Consider the following 12,249-nt stretch of genomic DNA (forward strand, 5'->3'; position numbering starts at 1 on the left):
ATGAGCACCACACCTCCACACCACTTGTAATTAAGGGTTGAAGGCACAATTTCAAGAAGAAGAAGGGTGGACACACTCGTGATATTCCTCGCCATCAACTCCCATCTCTCCATTATGCCTCCTACGATCTTGTTCCCTTCTCATTTTTCTGCCATACGCTACCTATTGTATTCATCTTTTGCAAGCAATCAACACACTCCATCTTGGTGCCATACTTTGTGTCGCTTTGGATACTTCTCATTGTGAGTATGGTATATGCTTGTTCCTTGCCATTTTTTTTCTGCTTATGTTAAGGTGTGCGGATTCGCCACCACACACACACACTCTCTCTCTCCCTCTCATATTCCTATCATCTTGCTACTTCCATCTTAAGGTGTGCGGATTCGCCACCTTTTGTATGAGAAGTGAGCATACTTGCATGTATCCCTGACCTCGTTATCTTCCTTACTACATGCACGCGTAGCGAGCCCATTCTCACTCACTCACCACTCCTCTCACCTTATTCTCCGACCACCCCATTCCACATTTGGGCGTGGATCTTGAAATTGTTTTCCATGCATGCTTCATTGTGTATATGTATGCGTCCTAGCCGCATATCTTGCTAGGTGGTGCCCCTATTGTGTATCCCCCATGATGAGGCCATTGTGCATAGTCTTGGTGTAGAGGCCAGCGGGTCTATTTTTCACTTCCGCCTCTCATTTGGTGCCCCCACGGAGGAGGGCTCTTGAAACCCTTCAGTTTACAAGACTGAAAACCCTAAACTATTGTGAATGGATGAATGAGTATGAAGGATTTTCTAACTGGAAGACAGAAGAAGAAGAGCTCCAAGCACAACTAGACGAACTCCGCATCTCCATCGAAGCTCGAGTGCCAGGCGTAACGGTAATCGATTTGAAGTGGGAGAGTCAACCAACGCGCCAAACCCAGTGGATATACATAGGCCAAGTGCCAAGAAGAAGAAGGAGAAGGTCGAAACCATGTCCGCAACCTACAACCAACCAACAACAACAAAATGGAAGGAGCTCTGCACAATAGAGAATCAACACTATTCTACTTTGAGAATCGGGTAACTCAAGTCACCGAGGTAATTATCATAGTCAGTTTTCAAGTCGCACCTGATGCTGCAGCACAGATAACACAAGCATTGGCTCACACCATGACCAAGAAAGAACACCACCCTCTCCTACAAGCTTGGACAGTGACTAAGCACGTCTAAGCTTCACATGAATCAGTACAACCTACCTCAAGACAGATCACACATACCAACACGTGTACGCTCAATCAAGGTAATATTGACTTGAAGATTCACTACCAGCACGTCATTGACACCATGCCGGGTGGGGAGCGGTTTCTTGAGGTTCTGGCATCAGATCAGCCATTTGTTTTACCTTTGGTACAAGGCAATGTACCGTTTGAAGTTTTAATCTATGTCCTAGTATAATAGGGTATACACGCCTCCTTGTAAAGAAGAAAAAATTTTGCAAGTTAAGAAGTGTGTCTTTCTAGCTGTCTCTCAGTAATCATGGCAAGTGTAGCATTTCCAACCTTTACTGGTAAGGTGGGCGAGGATGCTGCAGACTTTCTAGACAACTTGGAAATAGCATGTGTCATCTCTGCGAGAGATGATGATGCTTCGCGCTTGCGCATCTTCCCACTTCTAATGAAGGTGGAGGCAAGATCATGGTACAATGCCTTGGCACAAGAAACCAAGGAACGGTGGGACTTATTAAGGGCAGCCTTTGTCAAGCGTTTTGGAGAGGGCACAACATCAGAGAAGCTATGGCAATTGTTGACAGAGTTGAAGCAGGGCAGTATGCTGGAATACGCATCATATGAGTCAAAGTTTGTAGATTTATGGGGGCGATGGGTTGCATCGCTAAGAGAGGATGAGGGGGCACCTGATTTCCTAAAGAAGGATCGGTTTGTGGCTGGGTTATGGCCAACTCTTAAAGAGAAGGAGAAGGGAAGGTTTCCTGCTACGTATGAGCTAGCAGTTGAAGTGGCCCGCCTTAAAGACAAGAAGTTACACCTACAAGCCAGGAATATCGATGAAGAGGAAGCCGTTAGGACCCGACCACCTCTAGCACCACCTACAATAGTCGCCCAGAGGATTCAACCACAAGAACCAATTGAAGATCAGCAAGACCTGCTCAACCGAATCACCAATCAACTTGAGAATCTCTCAGTCCATTTGATACAACAAGGGCATGCACACAATCGCAACCAAGAGCAAGGGAGAGGGCAACGAAGGCAAAACCAAGAATACCACTACTACAATTGTGGGGAGGATGGTCATGGCATGTACTATTGTCCACAACCAAGGAGGCAAAATTTCAACAGAGGAGCCAGGCAAAACCAGGTTTCACCACCAAGAGCAAGACCACCACCACCGAGGGCACCACAACAAGCACCACCCGTGTAAATCTTACATCCACCGATTCAACCACAACCACCACCACCACCACCACAACCTCTCATTCCACCCTTACCCCCACCACCAGTTGGCAATCAAACAGTAAGCGTCATCAGTCTTGAAGGTAAGGGAAAGGAGAAAGTGGAGGAGGATAAGACCAAGGTTAAAGGAGTAGATGCCATTGGGGTAAAACGCGCTAGGCATGGTGAATCTTCCCAAAAGGAAGAAAAGATGAAGACTAAAGGGGAATCTAGCAAAAAGCCGTCCAAGTCACGACGTAAAATTGACATTGTAGATTTCTCTTTGGGTGAATGTTCTAAACCATATGATTTGGTTCAAGATGTTTCTGTGCAGGGCCCAAAAATCACCTGGCCCCAGTTACTCCACCTACACCTAGGGTGAGGAGACAATGGACAAAGATGGTTAACACAAGGCGACCAAAGCCAAAGATAGCTGGGGCTATCTCTAGGAGGAATCTAGACGACATACTACCAGTGATGGATGCTTACATCAAAGGGCAACACATCTCCAATATCTACATCGATGGTGGCGCACAAATATGCGTCATGAGTGAAAAAATGATGCACCGTTTGGGTTTAGAGGTGAGTCGGTCGGCACCATGCCGAGCCAAAATGGAAAATAATTTAAAAGTTCAATGTGTTGGTGTCATAAATGCAGTTAGGATAAAGGCATTCAACACCGAGGTAGATGTGGACATCTTTGTCATGCCACACAAAGGGGAGGGCTATCCTATCATTCTAGGGAGGCCTTGGCTTATGGCTATGAGAGCTAAGCAGGACTGGGACACCGGCATAATCCAGATGAAGGATGCAAAAGGGAGGCCAATACTTTACGACATGAAGATAGGTCAACAACGCGACATGGATCTAGAAACCTCCGAGGATGAGTTTTCTAGTGGTGAATCTTCAACCGCTTCAGAGGAGGAGTCAACAGTGAGTGAAGAAAGTGACAGTAGCATTGAGGTGATGGGGATCATTCTCAAGGACCCTAAGAAGATGGAGCAACCTGATGCCTCATCATCAAGCCAAGGGGAGACACCAAGTATACAACCTCTGGTAGAAGCAAGTAAGCTACATCAAATGCTCTGTAGTGAGTTGTGTGGGAAGGAGCGTGAAGATTATATTTTGATGCTAAGTAATTTTACCACATTGTTCATTGATGAATATTGATAAAATCACTGGCATCACAGTAGTTCAACATCTCATTAAGCTCAAGGAGGGAAGTAAACCTGTAGTGCAGAAGCTCAGGCGGCTAGGAGTAATTCAACAAGACGCCCTACTCAAAGAGGTGAGGAAATTGCTAGAAGCCGGTTTTATCTATCCTGTTGAAGACTCAGAGTGGGTTTCTCCAGTGGTAGTCACACCAAAGAAGAATGGTAAGTGGAGGGTTTGTGTTGATTACAAGCCTCTTAATGTAGCCACAAAGAGGGACCATTTTCCTCTTCCTTTTCAAGACGAAATACTCAATGAGGTAGCAGGACATGAGCGCTACACGGTATGTGATGGCTACTCAGGCTACTTCCAAATTAGCATCGCTGAAGAAGATCAAAAGAAGACAACCTTCATCACACCATGGGGATGTTTTGCTTACAGAGTTATGCCTTTTGGTCTCACTAATGCTCCAGCCACTTTTCAACGATATGTGACATTTGTTTTTCAGCCATTCTTTGGAAAATCAATCCGTGTTTTTATTGATGACTTTTGCATCTATAGCTCTCGCTCTCTTCATTTGGAGAAATTTTATGAAGGTCTAGCTAGGCTACAAGCTTTGGGTGGCCAACTCAATGTGGACAAATGCCACATTGGTGAAAGCAAGGTTACTCTTCTTGGCCATGTGATCTCGGCCAACGGCATTGAAGCTGACCCAAGCAAGGTTCAAGCCTTGGTGGCTTTGACCTCTCTCACCACAACAAAGCAACTGGTCTCTTTTCTTCAAAAGGTGAGGTATTTGAGTAGGTTCATTCACTTGCTCTCCCAAGTGGTTCTCCCTTTACAACAAGTTACCCATCAAGAGATCTTCACTTGGAGTAAAGAAAATGAACAACAATTCAATGAGGTAAAACAAATTCTAGCTTCACTTCCCACCATAGCACCTCCAAAGTGGGACGAGCCATTTTATGTAAACCCTAGTGTGGGCAATGACACACTTGGGGCTGTATTGATGCAAAAGGATCCTCAAACTTCATTCATGCGTCCTATCTACTTCTCTAGTCGAATGATGACTCCATCAGAAAAGGGATACACGGCAGTGGAGCACATGGTGCTTGCATTAATGTTTGCTACCACCAAATTTCGCTCTTATTTATTTTCTAGACCATTCATAATCTTAACAATGGAAAAAGTATTTCCTTATGTAATGCAGCACATGGATGTTTCTTCTAGGATTTCCAAATGGCTCACAAGGCTGCAAGAGTTTGACTACACAATGCAAGTGGAGAACTCCACAAGGGCCAGTCTAGGAGGTATTCTCACTCATCGCCACTATGAAAAGAAGCTAAAGATAAAGCCAAATGATCAAGATATTACACCCGTACTGGAAGTCCCTAAGGTAGAGGAGGCTCACTCTCTTTTCTTTGATAGAGCATTTTTGGCTAGTCGGGGGATAAAACACCAATGTACAGTGCCTTATACATGTTTGTCTTGAGGCCATCATGTGTGCCGCTTATGTACTTAACAGGTGTTTTAAGAAAGCTTTTGCAATCTATGACTCCTTATGAAGCATGTCATGATAGAAATCCTTCGATTGAGCACAAACACATTTTTGGTTGTTTTGCTTATGCTTTGGTGCTGAGGCATGCTTTTCCATGCATGGGAACCCCCCCATATTTTTTTCTCTTTTACCAAATATTTCCTATTATATAAGTTACTTTTGATTTTTTCTTCCCTTTTTCACTAACGTTTTAGCCTTTATTAAATAAATAATACTTATGCTAATCAATCACGATGTAGCATAATAAGTAAGCTTTCTTTGTTGATCTCTCTTTTGACCTTAAATATTATATATATATATATTCTAGTATTTTCTAATATATTTTTTTCATGTATATATATTATTCCACTCTACCAAATATTTTATTCACTAGTTTTCATTTTCAAACCTCAACCCCACTTTCAAATTTCAATAATACCTCCATCTAAATGATAGCCAATCTTTTCAACACTCTAGGTCATGTTTTCGTACACATGAAGGAGCTTACACTTGAAGGCAAGAGAGAAGTCCACTCAAAGGGGACCACCAAAAGACTTTTGCAGCCACAAATAATACATTATTTGGTTGAATTTTTTAAGTAAAGAAGAACCCCGAATCTGAAGGAGCGTTCAACATGAAAGATGTAGCTCGTGATCTCAACTTTTAGCTCAATTTTTTTCAGAATTTTTGGAGTTATGAACACGGAGATATGATTTTTGTAGTGGACCCCAGTTTTCTCGTGTAATGGTGACACAGGCCATCCCCACTTTTCTTTCTTCTAGAATGGTTATGTTTCTACAAGTCTTCAAGCATGATTACAAGAGACAAGGCTCTTTTAATGAGGTCTTGGCTAGTCTAGAGTAATTCTATCACCATTTTGGAGGATCCATCCTCATCAACAAATATCCACCTTCGACAACCTCTCTTATAATTTTCTTACCTCTCTCTTCTCTCCCTAATAAGCTTATGTCTATCCAAAGCTAGACTATTGTAAATATTTTCTATCCTCTACATCCTACCCACATTCTCTCTCTATTGACTCTGGTATTTTAAATAAGGAGGAGACAAGATGGGAGCCACAGTCACATGCACCCCATTTTCCTAGTCACCAAAGTGGGACACTCACCTCAAATAGAAATATTGCTAAATCCTTCCCTCCTTCCCTATATAAGGAGGCCATGAGAGCTCACTTGGGGAGATACACACTCACACACACCTATCCATACACACTCTTGTGCTACATGCTTGTAGCATGACCCCGAATCACATAATCACAACACCACCATCATCACCATCAGCATGCACAAAAGATGAGCACCACACCTCCACACCACTTGTAATTAAGGGTTGAAGGCACAATTTCAAGAAGAAGAAGGGTGGACACACTCGTGATATTCCTCGCCATCAACTCCCATCTCTCCATTATGCCTCCTACGATCTTGTACCCTTCTCATTTTTCTGCCATACGCTACCTATTGTATTCATCTTTTGCAAGCAATCAACACACTCCATCTTGGTGCCATACTTTGTGTCGCTTTGGATACTTCTCATTGTGAGTATGGTATATGCTTGTTCCTTGCCATTTTTTTTCTGCTTATGTTAAGGTGTGCGGATTCGCCACCACACACACACACTCTCTCTCCCTCTTATATTCCTATCATCTTGCTACTTCCATCTTAAGGTGTGCGGATTCACCACCTTTTGTATGAGAAGTGAGCATACTTGCATGTATCCCTGACCTCGTTATCTTCCTTACTACATGCACGCGTAGCGAGCCCATTCTCACTCACTCACCACTCCTCTCACCTTATTCTCCGACCACCCCATTCCACGTTTGGGCGTGGATCTTGAAATTGTTTTCCATGCATGCTTCATTGTGTATATGTATGCGTCCTAGCCGCATATCTTGCTAGGTGGTGCCCCTATTGTGTATTCCCCATGATGAGGCCATTGTGCATAGTCTTGGTGTAGAGGCCACCGGGTCTATTTTTTCACTTCCGCCTCTCAGTGCCACAAACGCAACACAAAAAATTGGATGATAAGGGTATTGAATGCATTTTTGCTGGTTATAGTGTTGAAAGCAAAGGTTACAGGTTGTATCATCAGCAAACAAAGTGTATCTTGGTTTCACGAGATGTTGTGTTTGTGGAAGATTCTGTTCAACCCTTGATGTCATGTACTAGAGACAGTGTTGTAAGCTCACAGGACATTTATGACACTTTGTTGCCTCTTTTGAGTGGTGGAATCTCGAATGTAAATTTGAATGAGGCAAATGTACAGCCTATGGAGGTTTCAAAACATGTAAAGATTAGCCTATTACTGATACACATGTGCATGATCTGCTTAATGAGGAAAGGGCTAAGAATGAGCAGGCTAGAGGTATGCCAAAATGGATGGTGCATACTTTGTGTGATAGTAAATTGGATGCACCTTTGTCTAGTTGTACATCATTCAGGTTCTTGCCATGCATCTTATGCATCAGATTGTTATGCTTTGACTATGTCTAGCTTATGTGATGTAGAGGAACCTCTGTCTTTTGATGAAGCACAAAATTTAGACAATTGGATGGCTGCCGTGCAATCAGAATATGATGCACTTATAGAAAATGACACATGGACTTTATGTAATTTGCCTCCTGGAAAAAAGGCCAGTGGCACAAAGTGGGGTTTCAAGTTGAAACGCAAGCTGGATGGTGAGATTGATCGCTATAAAGCTCATCTTGTTGCAAAGGGTTATGCACAACAAAAAGCAATAGGTTATGAAGAGAATTTTGCTCCCACTTGTCGCATGAATATTGTGCATTTTCTATGTGCATTGGCAACTCATTTTGGTTGGGATGTACATCAGTCAGACATTGTTATTTCTTTCTTGAATGGTGACATATTTGAGCAAGTTTATGCAACATAGCCTCGTGGTTTTGTCATTAAAGGGCAAGAAGATAAAGTGTGCAAATGTAAGAAAGCTTTGTATGGGTTGAAGCAATCTCCTCGTGCTTGGTATGAGAATGTTGACACTCATTTGTTCAAACGAGGATTTTGTAACAGTCCAACACAAAGCACATTGTATGTAAAGCATGAGGGTGATGTACTTCTCATTGTCGTTCTCTATGTGGATGATTTGTTGATCATTGGACCAAATGAGAGACATATTGTTAAATTTATTAGTGACTTGAATGCTACTTTCAAGATGAAAGATTTGGTGTTGTTGCATCATTACTTAGGTTGGTTTAAGCATTCAGATTGTGGTATTGCCTTGTTTCAGACAAGTTACATAGAGACATTGCTATGTAAGTTTGGACTTGAGGATTGCAAACCTATTGCCACTCCCATGGAAACAGGTTTGAAATTGAGTCTTCATGATGCTGGTGATCTTGTCGAAGTCACTCTTTACCAAACTATTGCTGGCTACCTTATTGTATGCAACACAAGGCTGGATATTCAATTTGCAGTCTCACAGTCAGCAGGCTGTCAAGAGGATCTTTTGCTACTTGAATGGCACTTTACATCTTGGCTTGTTTTATCCCAAGAGGGAATCATTGCCGCCATATTTACATGATTTTTTGGACTCAAATTGGGTTGGTTGTTTTGACATGCAAGTATCCACGAGTGGTTTTTGTTTCATGATCGACAATTAATGCATATCATGGTTGAGCAAGAAGCAACCTACTATGGCCACTTCCAGTTGTGAGGCAGCGTACAAGGAAGTCTTCATAGCTACGATTGAGTGTATATGGCTCAGACGCCTTATGGCTGATTTGGGTGTTGGATAGGACACTGTCAACACTATCTACACTGACGGTAAGAGCACATTGACAATTGCAAGGAATCGAGTTTTTCATGCTCCCACAAAGCACATTGAGGTGCATTCCCTCTATGTGAGGGAGAGGCTCTCTACAGAAGAGATTAGCTTGGCTTATGTGCCAACACATGACAACCTTGCAGATCTTTTCACAAAGGCATTGTCTCGTGAGAAGCATGAAGCTTTCCGCAAAGCTTTGGGCTTACTCCCCTTTGTGGACTGATCATGTCCTTAGGGCATGGCACTTCCCTTTACTCATGTGCCAGCTCTCGTTCACCGCATCACTCCAGGGGGGATTTGTTACCATATACATGTGGTAGTGATGTGTGTGAACACACTAGGACCGCAGGGGCATTTTTTCCCTCTTTAGGAGGTTTTTTCCCCCGTGCATTGTATATACGCCCATCACTCTAGGGCTATCCATCTTTCCATTGCACACTAAGTAACACACTCTCTATTGTGTGCCTTGAGCTTCCTTTGTCTTCTCCAAGCTGTGTGTGTTTCTCTGCAACCCTAATTCCAACACCTTATTCTAATAATAATAAGAAGTGAAATAATCCACTAAAATTTTCCAAATAAAAACTTTTTGTCAAAAGTCAACTTCTTTTATTTATCTGGCTTGTTTTCAGTTTTTGTAGGTCAATTTTGCTATTTTTATTTGTTTGTTATTATTATTTTTCATTTTCTAAGCAATAAATGGCTACAATAGTAGAGAAACCACCAAAAAACTAGACACAGGTACATGGACTCCAGGAAGAGACAAAAAATTTTAGAAGTCAATTTGGAGCAACAACGAGCAAGTTATGGCCAAAATCGTATAAGTTACGGAAAATGTTTTTAAGCTGCAAAATCGTGATCGGACAAAATGGACATACGGGGGTCATACTGTGTCCAAAATAAAAAATAATTGACATAGTGGTCATCTAACACATGAGGTATGACTAATTGTGAGGTGGAAAAAGAAATTGATGTGAGAGCCTAGGGTATGTATAGGTAATACCCACTTAAATCCTTGTTTTCAGTTGTGAGTTTGTGTGTGTGAGAGAGAGAAAGCTACTTTGGAGCGGTTTTTCTCACGATTCTCATGCCCAACATGCTTCAAAAGTTAGTTTCAGTCTGCTAAAAAAACCCTACAACAAAAAATCTCTTTTTTTGCAAACAAACTTGACCAATAGCTTCGGGGCATCAAGCTAATAAAACTTTGGTGATGGAACTTACATAGCAGAGGTGATTTTGAAGGTTTCTTAATAATAAATCTCTTTGAACTGAAGAAACCACCAAATCAATGCAAGACAATAATGGAAGGATGAAATGGGCTAAAAACTTACTAAGAGCTTCAAGAGACTTTCCAAAAACAAGGGGGAATGGTGCATTGCACTACACAAAGCCGAGGGTTCAGATGTCAAAGTTAGAGGATCTTTTCGGAGGACATAAAGTGGCCCTATGGTCCACCTAACAATGAGTTCAGTGATGAGCCACCATGAAAATGTTTGAAATAAGTGTACGAATGTGTAGGAGTCACTGCTTAGTTGAAAAGGTTCATTTTTGTGCTAGATAGGGAAAAATCCGGTTTTTTTCTCTCTACCTTGAACCACATGGTGTTTGGAGCTGCACACTTGGCCCATGTGTACAACTAGGGGTAAAATCCACTCTTAAAAGAGACCTTATATTTTGGAGGTCTTTAGATGCTATATGACACAAATTTTTCAGGCACAAGCCCTAACACTAAGCCCAAACCAATGGAAGTGACTTCAAATACAGTGCAATGTCATCAACTAGCTTACACATACCGGATAAGGTGTTTCATGAGTTCAAAGATCAAATACAGGAAGACGGAAAAAAATCACAATTTTCCCCCTAGCAGAGTCAAGTTGCAACCAACATTGGAATTTGAAGTTGTACTAGTAAAACCCTAGCTAATGAAAACCTATCCCAAAGGTTTCATACCTATTGGAAAAATGCAAGATCCTCTAGGCACACTTCACACTTAACAAAGTGATGGAAATTGACTTAACCCATGGCCAACTAATCATAACTTACTTTCAAGTGTGAGTAAAACTCTACACCATATGTATTAACCAAATTTTCTAATTGCTACACTATTTCTAAATATCACACTTTAAATTCATTTTATTTTTTCAAGTTTTTTTACTAAGTTTTTTTCTTAATTAAAAGCTCAATGAACAAAAAGATTTTTTTTTTGGGTTTTAGAGTTCACAAACTTTTAAATAAAGCTTTCCACAATGGTAAAAGGCTCGTGGATGAGTCTAATATAGAACAAATTATTTCGGTCAAAATAAATTTTCAATCAAAATAAAGTTTGATTGTATTTCGATTGAATTCCAAGAAATTATATGAAACAATGATTTTACTGGTGTGGCACCATACAATACATTCGTTTAATTGCACACGCGCACACACACACACACAGGCACACACACACAAATGCATTTGTGTGTAGTAAGACCAAGGGGAAGGGAGAGGAGTGTGTGCACACCTCCAGACATATGGAGAGAGAGAGAGAGAGAGAGAGAGAGAGAGAGATGCATCTCTTTGACTTCTTGACATTCAATAGCAAAAGAGAGAGTAGCATAGTGCTCTCCAATTCTCACACTCTGTACAGCTTCATAGAGTGAGAGAGAATCCTCTCCGGTGTGTACACCCATTGACATTTGGAGACACACACACACACATATATATGTATGTATGTATGTATGTATGTATATATATATATATATATATATATATATATATATATATATATATATATATATATATATATATATATATATATATATATATATAGACACACACACACACATATATGTATGTATGTATGTATGTATGTATATACACACACACACACACACACACACACATAGAGAGAGAGAGAGAGAGAGAGAGAGAGAGAGAGAGAGAGATGAGTTTTTCCTTCGGTAGCACCACCCTCCTTAGCTTTGACATTGGCTTTTTTGGATTTGACATTGACCTTGGCTCCCCAGTCACAACATTTTGGGATTGTTTGAGAGAGCACCTTGCGCTTCTTGAGTCTCTTGAGAGACTCTTTTCCTTAGCACCCTACTTGAAGGTGGAGATTCGGAATTGACAATATAGGGGGAGCGTGTTGGAGATGCAATCAACAATCCATTCCATTTGGGGCATAGGTTTTGGCCACGACCATATAGGTGGAGTTACTTTCTTGTAGGCTAACTACCTTACAGAGGAGCACATAGACTGAGCATACATTGTGGTCATAGTTGACATGTGTTTAGAAACTCGCTGCATTTTTTAGAGAGGTTATGGCTTGCTATATGCATATCAACATCATA

The sequence above is a fragment of the Adiantum capillus-veneris genome, chromosome 21 (genome assembly GCF_014529385.1).
Source record: "Adiantum capillus-veneris isolate H3 chromosome 21, ASM1452938v2, whole genome shotgun sequence".
NCBI classification, from domain to species: Eukaryota; Viridiplantae; Streptophyta; class Polypodiopsida; order Polypodiales; family Pteridaceae; genus Adiantum; species Adiantum capillus-veneris.